We start from the raw sequence: 12001 nt of genomic DNA on the forward strand, positions 1-12001 counted from the left end.
GTACAAGTGCAGCAGTGAACCTGACCTGAGCTGGCTTTGGTGACCCGTAACTCCAGGCAACACACCACTGCTTCTGCCCTAAGTGTCCACCAGAACAGATGGAGCCCAAAGTCATGGACTAAATGAACTCAGTGGACATTTTGTGGACATTTGTGGACCTTCTACAGACATTTTACAAGGGTGGTCCATGGACTAAGGGAATGATAAATGGTATCTGTGTATTTTATCAAAGGATGGGAAAGCGAGTGGTGGTTACTGAAGTTGATTAGATAATATGGGACCCAAGCATGACATAAATGGTATGGAATAAAGGGTGGATACTGTCATGGTTTTAGCTGGGATAGAGTTAATTTTCTTCACTGTAGCTGGTATAGTGCTGTGTTTTGGATTTGTGCTGAAAACAGTGTTGGTATTGCAGAGATGTTTTAGTTGTTGCTAAGTAGTGCTTACGCTAGTCATGGCCTTTTTCAGCTTCCCGTGCTCTGACGGGTGCACAAGAAGCTGGGAGGGGACACAGACAAGGCAGCTGACCCCAACTGACCAAAGAGATATCCCACACCATATGACGTCATGCTCAGCATATAAAGCTGCGGAAAGAAGAAGGAAGTGGGGGGACGTTTGGAGTGATGGCGTTTGTCTTCCCAAGTAACCATTATGCGTGATGGAGCCCTGCTTTCCTGGAGGTGGCTGAACACCTGCCTGCCCATGGGAAGCAGTGAATGAATTCTTTGTTTTCCTTTGCTTGTGCGTACAGCTTTTGCTTTACCTAGAAAACTGCCTTTATCTCAAACCAGGAGTTTCCTCACTTTTACCCTTCTGATTCTCTCCCCCATCATACCGCAGGGCGGGGTAAGTGAGCGGCTGCATGGTGCTTGGCTGCTGGCTGGGGCTAAACCATGACACCTATACTTCTGCTTGCAGGTCAGACAGCTGCTGCTGGGCAGAAAAGAGGACAGCTGAAGTCACTCTTCCTCTGTGAAAGAGCCAATGTTCACAAAACTTACAACAACTTAATTCCTTTGAGACTTTTAATGGGATGGACCAAGGATTAAAACAATTGCTAAAGGGCACTGGCAGGGGCTGGCTGACAGTCAGGATAGTGGCAAGAGCCTCGTCTCCGTGTGAAATGTTTCTACTTTTTCCCTTTATCCCCCACCCCTGCTACACTCCTGAAGCTCCTTAGATGTCCATGGCGACCATACAGCATGTGAATTTTCCTTCCAAGGGATTGGTGATGCTGGTCTTACAGAAGGTGGCTGTGTCCTTGACACGGTATCTTTTCAGGCCTCTGAGTGTCTCTCACAGGATGAAGAGCTCTCTGTGGAAGCCAGAAAAGGAGTCATGATAATTTATTTACTGATGAGCCGAGATGTGAACTAAGACCACCCCAGTCCCACCACCAGACAACAAGAACCTTCACTCACTGCTGGTCCAGGCTGAGTTCAGGTGAAAGCACCCTTGAAGCTACATTGCAGTTGAAGGCAGAGATCATATTTTTGGTCTGTGTTAGCACAAAACCTGTCAGAGGGCCCTGGTTCATATTTGGCCTTCCTGTGAACTACAGTCACATATACAAAATGTTATTCTGACTTGGTTCTGTCCTCCAGCCTGCCCTGTACAACAGCAAAGTAATGCAAGCAATGTAATAATTGGTCCTCCAGTTCCTGTAGTAGTATATAAGCCAATGTGTGAAAACAGCCATTTTACAGAAAACAGAGGCTAAAAGAGTGATTAGACACGAATGGACTATAGCAATGGCATGTTGTCTGCTGTATCAATGCTACCCATCTTTCCAGTGTGACACTTATCCTTTCACTGTCAGTATTCATGCTTGTAGATACACAGGTCAATCAGTGAGGTACAGGAACAGGTAAAGGTGGGTAGGCGAAGGAGCCACCTTCTTCCCCAAACTGCTTTTTGTGCCTCCCTTTAGCAGGCTTCCTGCTAAACACTGGATTTTTAAAGCAACCCTGTGAATAACAGTGTGGACACTCTTATAAACAAAACAAGATAGCTGTATGGCCAGCCCACTTACATAGTGGAGTGTCCTTATTTAATTATTCTACAATTTCCCCATTGGATTTCAGGTATTTATAAAATGCCTCTCTGCATGTTGCAACATTTTAGCTGTGCTGTGGAAATTATAGGTTGTTGCCTCATTTGCATCTTTACAAGAGAAGGAAATGCTAAAATAAGGCTAAAGCTCATCATGTGCTTCAAAATAACTTTTCTTCAAAATTCCCTTTCTGGTCCATGCATCCACATTTTTTGCCTGAGTTGGTGAGCCTTTTCCACCATATGATGCTGTTCCAGATATACTCTCTTTTTTAAGAGAGATATGGTTTCAGGTTGTATAGGAAGCTTGTGGAGGCACCCACCCGGGTTAGCTGCTGTCTGGACCACCAGCTCCTCGATGTACAGTGGCCTCCTGGCCAGGATCACTACATGCTGCCCCTTCCCAGGTAACTAAAATGCAGTATTTGAAAGTAGATGTAAAGAATAAGAGCAGCCAACCAAAAATGTAAGCAGTTTCAAACTCCATTGAAATCCCAGTGCAAACAATGGTAGTAAAGTGAGCAACCTCTCCCCAGCTCACCTCCAGAAGCTGCCAAGCAGTAACGAAAATTAAATCCAAGCTGAGGCCCATTTCTCTCAAAACTAGCAAATCTCCTCACACTCTCCCTTCACCCCACATCCAGGGAAAAGGATGGGCTGCTGTCATTGCAGCTAGCAGATGTGCCTGGGTTGGGGCAGAGGACAAATTCCTATGGGTGGTCTTTGGGCCCCCCTGTGTCCTTCTACCAGTTCCCTATCAGATTCTGTCCTCAGATTATCTGCCTCCAGCTCCCACTGGAAGGTGTCAGAAAGATTTATGGGCAGGTAGCCAAGGGCAGAATTTGGCTGTGATAATGAAAAATCTCCCAATTAGTGTCAGATAAAGATGACAGACTTGATCTGTCTTTGGGAAAGCTGAAGACTTTCATGTGCCATGCTGTTGTCATGTTGTGCTCTCAGGTGCCCTTTCACTTGCCTTGACTTACATCAGCTGTGATAAAACGAAATTGCTGAGGCAAAGTAATTACACTGGAAAGTGCTTGTTCTGGCTTGGCCCTCTCCTGTTACGTTAGTGAGGACTGGACCTTCTCCTGACATAGATGAATGGGGTCTGTCTGTAGCTCTCCTTCCCAGGAAATAAAAGTGAAATATGAAACAAATTCAAGGAAATAAGATCACAAAACTTGACTTGTCTGCTTTTATACTTGTGAAGCCGAGGATATTTAATTTTTTTATGACCTGGTTGGCTTTCACAGCTCTTTCAGTTCTGTTTATGGTCAGGCCTCTGTCATACCCATAGCAAATGCTACTTTCTCCAGAAGGAGCATGGGGGAAAATGATGTAGAGCTTGTCTTTGATGTTACCTCAGAGCTATGCTAGTCCACATAGCCCAATGCCAGTCCTGTAGGCAAACAACTGAGAGCGAAATTTGATAGGGACCTGGTAGAGGACATTAGGGGTGAGAGATCTGGGCCTTTAGGCTAGATTGTCCTGTGGAGAAATAAGCCACCACACTGACAAGCTTGGAGGATCTTCATGGCTATTTTGCAAATCTCTAATGTCATGGATCCACATATATAATATCTAGCATATTTGGGACCTTAACAGGCTGAAGAAATGGGCTGACAGGAGCCTCATGAAGTTCAATAAGAAGTATGAAGTCCTGCACCTTGGGAGGAAGAATCCTGGGCACCAGTATATGCTGGGGGCCACCCAGCTGGACCTGGGGGTCTTGGAGGGCACCAAGTCAAACATCAGCCAGCAGCATGCCCTTGCTGCAAAGAGGGCTAATGGTATCCTGAGGTGCTTTAGGCAAAGCATTGCCAGCAGGTGGAGGGAGGTGATCCTTCCCCTCTACTCAGCGCTGGTGAGGCCATACCTGGAGTGTTGTGTCCACTTCTGGGCTCCTCAGTACAAGAGAAACATGGACATACTGGAGAGAGTCCAGTGAAATGGCCATGAAGATGATTAAGAGATTGGAACATCTCTCCAATGAGAAAAGGCTGACAGGGCTGGGACTGTTCAGCCTGGAGAAGAGAAAGCTCAGGGGGATCTATCAGTACATGTAAGTACCTGAATGGAGGGTGCAAAGAGGACAGAGCCAGGCTCTTTCCAGTGGTGCCCAGTGCCAGTACTAGAGGCAATGGACGCAAACTGCAACACAGAAGGTTCCTTCTGAACATGAGGGAACAAGTTTTCACTGTAAGGGTGACTCAAAGGTCCTTTCCAACTTCAGCTAGTCTGTGATTCTGTGATCTTCTCATCTCTTCCTATATTTTGTGTAGAATATGAACTGGCAATATTAAGCTGAAAAGGAAGTTGTATGGCCTTAGCGGCCTTTTTCACAAGTCTCACCCATTAGCATCTTCCTTTATATCTCACCTCTGTTGTCCTGCTATACTTACCCACTGCTGGTCCCATACAACCCCTTCCTCACCTGGCTGCTCTGCCATTTACAGCAAATATCCTTGTACTACCCTGTTCACTGCTGGTTAAAATCCCAGTCCAGGAAACCATTAGTTACCTGCTTCTCGTAAGTCATGAGTGATCCTACCAAAGTCAGAAACGTTTTTCCTGCTGGTTGTGTGGAAGTTTGGGTTCAGCCCAAATGATTTCCCTGTGATGATAGTTTTCCACATCGGTTTGCAGTGTTATTTTGTGTGCTTTTTGGTACCTTTGATCCTCTTTCAGGAGCTTTGTTCTGAAGGCTTCCCATGTGAGTATCTGCAATAGGGCAGAAAAGCCATCTAAACCAGGGGACAGATTTCCACAGACTGTGGTTAGCCTCGACCCCAATCACTGCAAAACAAACTGCTCCATTTCTGAGGTAGGTTTTCCCAACTCTCTATTCCCATGATGTGCTGTGTTTTACAGCTACATTTGTCTGATAAAGCTATATTTTAACATTCACCTGTTTTTTGTTTAAACAAAACGTGGCATGATCTGACAGTAGATGTTCACTTATGTCGATCTATTCCAATACTTAATCCACATTTCCATCTTGTTTATAAGTCTTGCTCCCTCCCCCTGCCTCTTTGCTTCATGAAAGAACATTTTTCTCCATTGAATTATTTAATTTCATGAGATTTTCCAAACGACTTGGCATAGACACTTTTCAAATCTCTTAGGATATAAGTGTCTGCATCACATTTCCTCTGTCTCCTCTTTCTTCCCATTGTGTGCAGACTATCAGGCACAGACCTTGCAAACATCACATTCTCTCAGCCTCTCTTGAAATGTCATAATTTCTTTAAAGCAGCATTAATGTTCATGTGTTGGAAACAGTTTATCTTAGTGCTGAAGTCCATAGGCACAATTTATATTTTATATCCATGATTTCCAGATTTTGCTCTGTGTGATTGTGGGCCTGGAAAGCCAAGCAGTTTGCTGGTAGCTGGGGCCATGCTGGGCTGTTGATCCGATGGATCAGTTATTTCTTTACACCATAGACTTTATTTGCAAAAGGTGTCCACAGGTCTTTATTCCCTTTTGGTCATCTGATGGTCCCTTTTGGGCCTCTGATATTTTCTGCCTCTGGCATGCACAAACCCCTTTGGTTCTGTGTTTGTTGGTGCTCCCCTAAATTCACTCTGTTGCTGGAAATGGGAGTGACTGGCCCCCTTGTGCTCCTGTCTGGTTTGGTCCCTCATCTGGGAAAGATATTTTTTAACATCAGTCCCTCTGATGTGTGAGTACAGATCTGCAGGCGGCTGCAGCGTGGGGGAGGTAAGTATTGGCTGGGCGCAGGAGCGAGCCAGTGGCTAAAGTGTGTGCCCTGCTGGGTTGAGGGGACTTAAATCTGTATCAGGCATGAGACAGTGATGGGGAAGTCCTCAAATTACACCATTCATGAAATTTCTGTTAAACAAAGTAGAGCAAAGAAAGGAGTAATCGCTCTTGTCAAATTTAAATTCCTGTCAAAATAGACTTCAAATGCTCTAAGTTCATGTCAAAATATGTTCTAGTTACTGACTTACATGACCACATGAGCCAAAGGAAAAAAACAAAACACAGCACAACAAACCTCCCTGTGGGGAAAGCCAGGCATACCACAAATCTGCAGGGAGAGGGGTATTTATTACCTGTCCAGGAACATCTGCCTCTTCCTCCAACTTGCACCATGCTGCTGGGCAGGGGGGAGAGTGGCCCTGCCAGTGGCTGAAAATGGGGCAGTGGGATGGGGCAACATCCCCTTTCAACCCCCCCACAAGCTGCTAGTACCATGATGTGGTGCCTTGCTGGGCTGACGGTGGGGTGCTCAGCTGCTCCCCAGTCCTCAGTCCCCAGCTGGACGCCCCAATCCTTCCTGGTTCCCATTGCTGGCACAGGTACCAGAGTGTGCCATACTTCCCCAAGATCCTTCCCCCTTTTATTCTGTGGCAACTGTCTGAACTTTGTCTGTTCTTCTTCTGCCCATTGCAGTTTGCTCTTTGATGATACTAATCAAGTGGTGGGAGGATTCATGATGGCTGTCAGCAATACTTTGATAAAGGTAAGCTCATTCAGCAGAAGGAAATGCGGTACGATCTAATTTTGGTTTTGGGAAGAGACCAGAAGCCATCTTACTGGTAGGATGTGCCCTGCTATCAGTGAGACAACAGCATGTTGTAATCACAGACTCATAACAAGAGGTTTCCATTCAGTATTGCCAGGACCCTCAGTGATGAGGGTTTGCCTGTAACAGGGAATGCATGAAAAGGATTTCCAATTAGCAGTGGGAACTGTGTTTTCCAAAGGGCCTTGTATACAAGCCTTTTTTTTTCTTTTCATGTGGGCTGAAATACAGATATACAAGTGGCAAATTAAAAAAAAAAAAAAAACTATGAAAACTAATTAGGGTTATATTTAATGTGAAAAAAATAGCACTGTGGTTGCATTATTTTGTATCCTGTGCAAGAGAAATCCAGTGCTCCGCACCACCAGTGACTCCTGATTCCTTGTCCTGACCGGGGTAGTCTGCTCACAGGTAGTATACTAATTTAAGTCAGATCATTTGAAAAAATCCTGAAGTGGATAAAGTAGGACAAATCTACTTCATTAGAATAACATTGATCTGATTTGCATCTTCTCCTGCAAATTAAGCAAATATAAACCAGGGTAAAACCAGTTGAAGAGCACCCACAGGCAAGATCTGTCTTGGCATTTAAAGCTAAAAATCACGGTTTCCATTAAACAGCCCCAAATTCAGATTGCAGCTGGTTTAAGAGGTTAGCAAATGAAATGAAGCAGTCCTGATAATGGAGAAGGAGTGGAGGAGGACGCTGAGAAGCATAGTCACACAGCTGCGTAGTCACTGCCTGTCTTGGGCTGCTCTCAGCATCGGGTCGCAGGGTGGGCTGTGAACTGCTGAAGGTGGGCCCTCCCTTGCCCTTGTAGCCCCAGAGGTGACAAGGGTGGCCCTGGGGGTGAAGCCTGAGGTTGTGGACACCCTTTAGCAGAAGGGGCCACTTCCCTGCCACTGGGGGAAGAACTTGGTGATGAAGTCAGGCATGGTCATCTGTGCTGCCCTTTAATTTATGAAGTAGGTAAGCATGCACCTTGCTGAAAGTAGTCACTATGAATGCCTGGAGGCCATTCATCTCCTTCCTCCATTTTTCAAACCTATGTTTCTAGCCAGCACTGTGTCCCTGCAGCACATCTCTTCAACCTTTTCTGACAGTTCAGTGTTCTCGGGTTGACCTTGCGGGTTTTTTTCTGCACTCCTTCTAAACTCTGCCTAGCTGCAATAGCTCACACACATGCACACACATGCTCAAAGTCCTTCCAAAGGCACAGCCCCTTTAGCACACTCATTGAGTCCTCAACAAAATGTTCTCTAACATCCCCCTGGTCAGCTCTCCCCTGGCCTCAGGGGCTCTTCCCACGCCAGCTCCCTTGCTCAGAAAAAGAGCAGAATTGCTTCATCTGCCAATTCTGGATGAAGAGCAGCTGCTAAAATCACCAGTTCCCTCCAAAACAATTTCCTAAAGACAAAAGAGAAAAAAGCAGGAACAGAAAGTGCAGCATTTTGTGATGAGGTTTTGAAAGAAAGGGGAAAAATCCTTGCAAACTCCAGTCTGCCCAGTACAAGAAGGACGCCTTGGACAAGATGGATTTTCCCTGCTTCTGTCTGGAGTTATCTGGCTTCTCTTCATGGTTCTGGTAGTAATGATGGACTGAGAAGCAGAGGCTGGAGGTATTGCAGAGTGCCCAGTATCTCAGCCCACTGCCCTCCAGGGGCCTGGGCAGGGTTTGGACTCTGCTGTTGACTCTGGACACAAAGTGTGACGTGACCTGACAGGTTAGGCATTGCCTTTGCCTGTTTTCAGCACGATGCAAATAACATCATAAGATATAAGGAAATTTGCCCTAAACTGCACCAACATGGTCGAATAGGTGTGAAATGTCTCCACACTGTAACAAGGAAACAGCCTCTTCAAGTATCTCAAAATAAGGGACATAATATACATGAAAAATCACCACTGCCCTCATAAATCTGGAAGGCAATGCCTCTTAAGGTTAAAGAAATATAAACAAGTTACTGTTCTGAGCTACAGCACCTTATTCTTCTCTGTAAGCAAAAAGCATTTTTGCCTTCAAAGACAGACAGGTGCTGCTGCCTGTGCCTGCTCTGCCCCGACAGAAACAGCAGGGTTGTCTGCTCGGCCCACATCCCTGCCTGGGGCTAGTGGCAAGCTTGTGCCCAGTCTTTTTGGTTCCGATGGGACTTTCCCCATGGCCTCAGTTAAGCATGAGACCCTTCTGAATCAGGACTTACGTCTTTAAAAACGATTATAGGAAGCCTTAAGTGCACGACTTGTATGCTGCCCTCAGGGAGGCAACAAACGGAGTATTTCTTATCAATTAAAATATGTTTTGACACTATGTGCACAATTCCCTTGAAAGATCTACTGCCCGAGATGTGATGTTGCTCTTGCATTTACAGCTCTGCACCACCACACACAGTAATTATCTTTGCTGAGAGCATTGCTTCCTAATGCTCCCATAAAACACACTTAGCAGCAGGAAGGTCAGACATGCCTGTTAACTTATACAGGGAGGGATGGGGAACTAAAGAGTGCATGAAAACTTTAAGGACTGAACTCACATAACGTCCAGCCCTCATGCTGGGCAGAAGTATTCAGTGGGAAACGTCTTCTGCTGGAAAATGCTAATTTAACAACATAGAATGGGCTCTGGGCATGGGCTGGCAGCCAGGAAAGCAGGCAGCCCTCCCAGCTTTCTGCATGCCTCATTCCTCCCAGCATGTCCAGATACCCCAGATCCCACCTTTAAGGGAGCGAATGGGCACAGGTGAAAGCACATAGTCATCTGCTGTTAATGACAGCTTGATTCCATTAATAATAACAGCTTAATTAATAAAATTTGTTCTAATGAATACTGGATGTGGTCTGTTTCTTTTCCAACTCTGTTTCCAACCAGGAAAAAGGGAATTTTCACTGTATTTTCAATGCTGTGTATTCCCTTCCAGCTGCTGCATGTGGTAGGCAAGATGAGGCCTTTAAAAGAAGTACAAAAATCTAAATTAATAAGAAACTGCATTAATTTTAATTATTGCCAAAGAATTAAGAAAAGACATCTTGCCTCTCCCCAGCAGCATTTAAGCAATAAAGATAAATACTGTAATAATTATTTTTCTTGTACAATTGCCAAAGACAATAATTAAGATGGTTTAAACATCACTAGAGACACTATGGGAAATCAGCTGGGAAAGGGAAGACACAGCTGTTCAGATAACACCTCCTTTGGCAGGGAAGGGAATTCAGTACGGGTCTCTTGCAGACCATCATGTTGTTTAAATTAGTTGGATGTATTTTAATAAATAATAGCCTACTGAAGGTGGCCGCAAGTGGAATTGGTACCTGTTGCTTGCTGAGTCTTGCTATGATGAAGGCTATTTTGGCTTCTTGAAAAGTGTACAGAGCAGCCAGGAAGAGAAGGCTTTGTTAATCAAATTCTGAGGCACACGAGGAGATTTAGCATCATGATTATTCATCCTGTTTATATGTACGCCAACTAACAGGAGGATAATTACAGCCCTGCTTCAGGATCAGCACAGCTCCCTTCAAAGACCAGCACACCCTTCAACTGGGGGAAGTGTTTTTCTGTTGTTGGGGGTGTGCCCTGGTTTTTGCTTGGCTTTTTCCTACAGCATCAGACCTGGGAGGCTGTAAGCTGTGGCTAAACCCACCAGTCATGCTCCGGGGAAGGCTCAGGTAAACTGGAGCCTCAGCTGCCGGCTGATGCTGCAGGCTGGGTCAAAAAAAGCAATGGACAAGATTCAGATTAGAAAAGCAAAAGCCTAAAACCCATTTTTTTTTCCTCATTGTAAAGAGGATGAGGGGCCTGGTTTTCAAAGATGTTCTGCCCTCCAGAAAGACAGAGAGGCCCTTGGCAGCATTTTTGGAGGGCTCCTCCTCTGTTTGAGATTATTAGAAACTTTGTAAATAGTTTTTACCGAGTTGCAGGAGAAAAAAATTACTTAAAAAGTTGCAAACTCCAAACATGGAGTTAAAAAAACTAAGAAGATATGCATATATTCTGAGAAATGTGAAATAAAGGGAAGACAATAAATGAACACCATAGAGTTTGCCTTCCTGTAGTACAGTGCAATTCCAACAAACTGCCATACAAACATCCAGATGCATCTTGTGTAACTGTATGCAAGTTAGACTTAAAACTGATGTGGCATTTCATTGCCATAACGAGCTTTCATTTTTTAGAGCTACTATTAGAGCCACTCTTGGCTTTAGGGGGCATTGAAGGTGAGAAAGTGCTAGCACTGAGCTGAATCTGTAAAACAGGGAGCCTGACCTGGCACCGTTCCAACAAAAAAAAACGCAAGAAGAGCATCTATTGCATTGTTGGGATATTATTGGTGTATTAAATGAAACAGAGGGGTTCTTAACTGCTCCAATTGAAAGGAACCTGATTAAACATGTTTTTCATGGCCTATGTCTAAATTTACATATCACTGCAGAGCTGATGACTCAGTACTTAAATATATCGTGGTCTTGTGAATGGTGCTAAATTTCTTCTTAAAATGATACCGTGAAAATCCAAGGGTAATGCCATCTCTGAACACTAGTGTGTGCAAAGTGGTATGCCAAAAGATACTTGCAGTGACCAACTAACTTTCTGCATGATAGTGCAAAATCAGGGGTTCCAAGCTCCCCCAGAGGCTGCTGGTGAATGGCATGAGAAAAGCTGGCCCCCTAGTGTGCATGGTGGCAAAAGATGCAAAGGGACAGCCATGATTTTGCCTGTTCTGTGTGTTGCAGTATTTCACTCACTGCCATGTCTGTAGCTGGACATGCCAAAGAGATGGGTCAGTGTATAAAACTGAGCAACTGGTGAGTGCCAGCAGTGCCCCACCTCTCTACCATCTTTGTGTGCAGCTCGACAACAGCTCTGAGGTAAGCCAAGAGCCCCAAGGACCATGACGCTATACTCTCATTTGAAAGGAATCATTGAATCATAAAGGTTGGAAAAGACTTCTAGGATCTTCAAGTCCATCTATCAGCCCAACACCACCAGGCCTCCTAAACCATGCCCTGAAGTGCCATGTCTACAAATTTTTTGAACACCTCCAGGGATGGTGATTCCACCACCTCTCTGGGCAGCCTGTTCCAGCGCCTGACCACTCCTTCAGTGAAAATTTTTTTCCTAATACCCAATCTAAACCTCCCCTGATGCAGCTTGAGGCCATTTCCTCTCATCCTGTCACTAGTGACTTGGGAGGTGGCCAAAGACAAATGAGTTACGAGGTGCCTTGATGAAGGCAGCATTTCCTCTCAGGAAAATTCACTGTGCTCAGTGAAAGCACACAGGATGTGCCTTATGGGATCCCAGGAAGATCTGGTTCAAGCTTCCATCCAGCCTGAGAAGCAGCTGCTGTGCTTGTGCTTCCTGCTGCATCAGCTCCCAACCAAGAGCCTCCCAAGCT

At 45.1% G+C, this 12001-nt stretch overlaps 1 long non-coding RNA gene across 1 annotated transcript in view; it reads right to left on the minus strand.

Annotated features, from left to right (window-relative positions):
- Window positions 1-1040: 1040 nt before the first annotated feature.
- Window positions 1041-12001, minus strand: part of LOC142055738 (uncharacterized) — a 35192-nt gene continuing 24231 nt past the window's right edge. Inside the window, exons 3-4 of the long non-coding RNA XR_012660021.1 lie at window positions 4580-4779; window positions 1041-1318 (exon numbers count right to left, since the gene is read on the minus strand). This is a non-coding gene — a long non-coding RNA (uncharacterized LOC142055738). The remainder of the gene's footprint in view (window positions 1319-4579; window positions 4780-12001) is intronic.

The sequence above is a fragment of the Phalacrocorax aristotelis genome, chromosome 3, assembly GCF_949628215.1.
Source record: "Phalacrocorax aristotelis chromosome 3, bGulAri2.1, whole genome shotgun sequence".
NCBI lineage: Eukaryota > Metazoa > Chordata > Aves > Suliformes > Phalacrocoracidae > Phalacrocorax > Phalacrocorax aristotelis.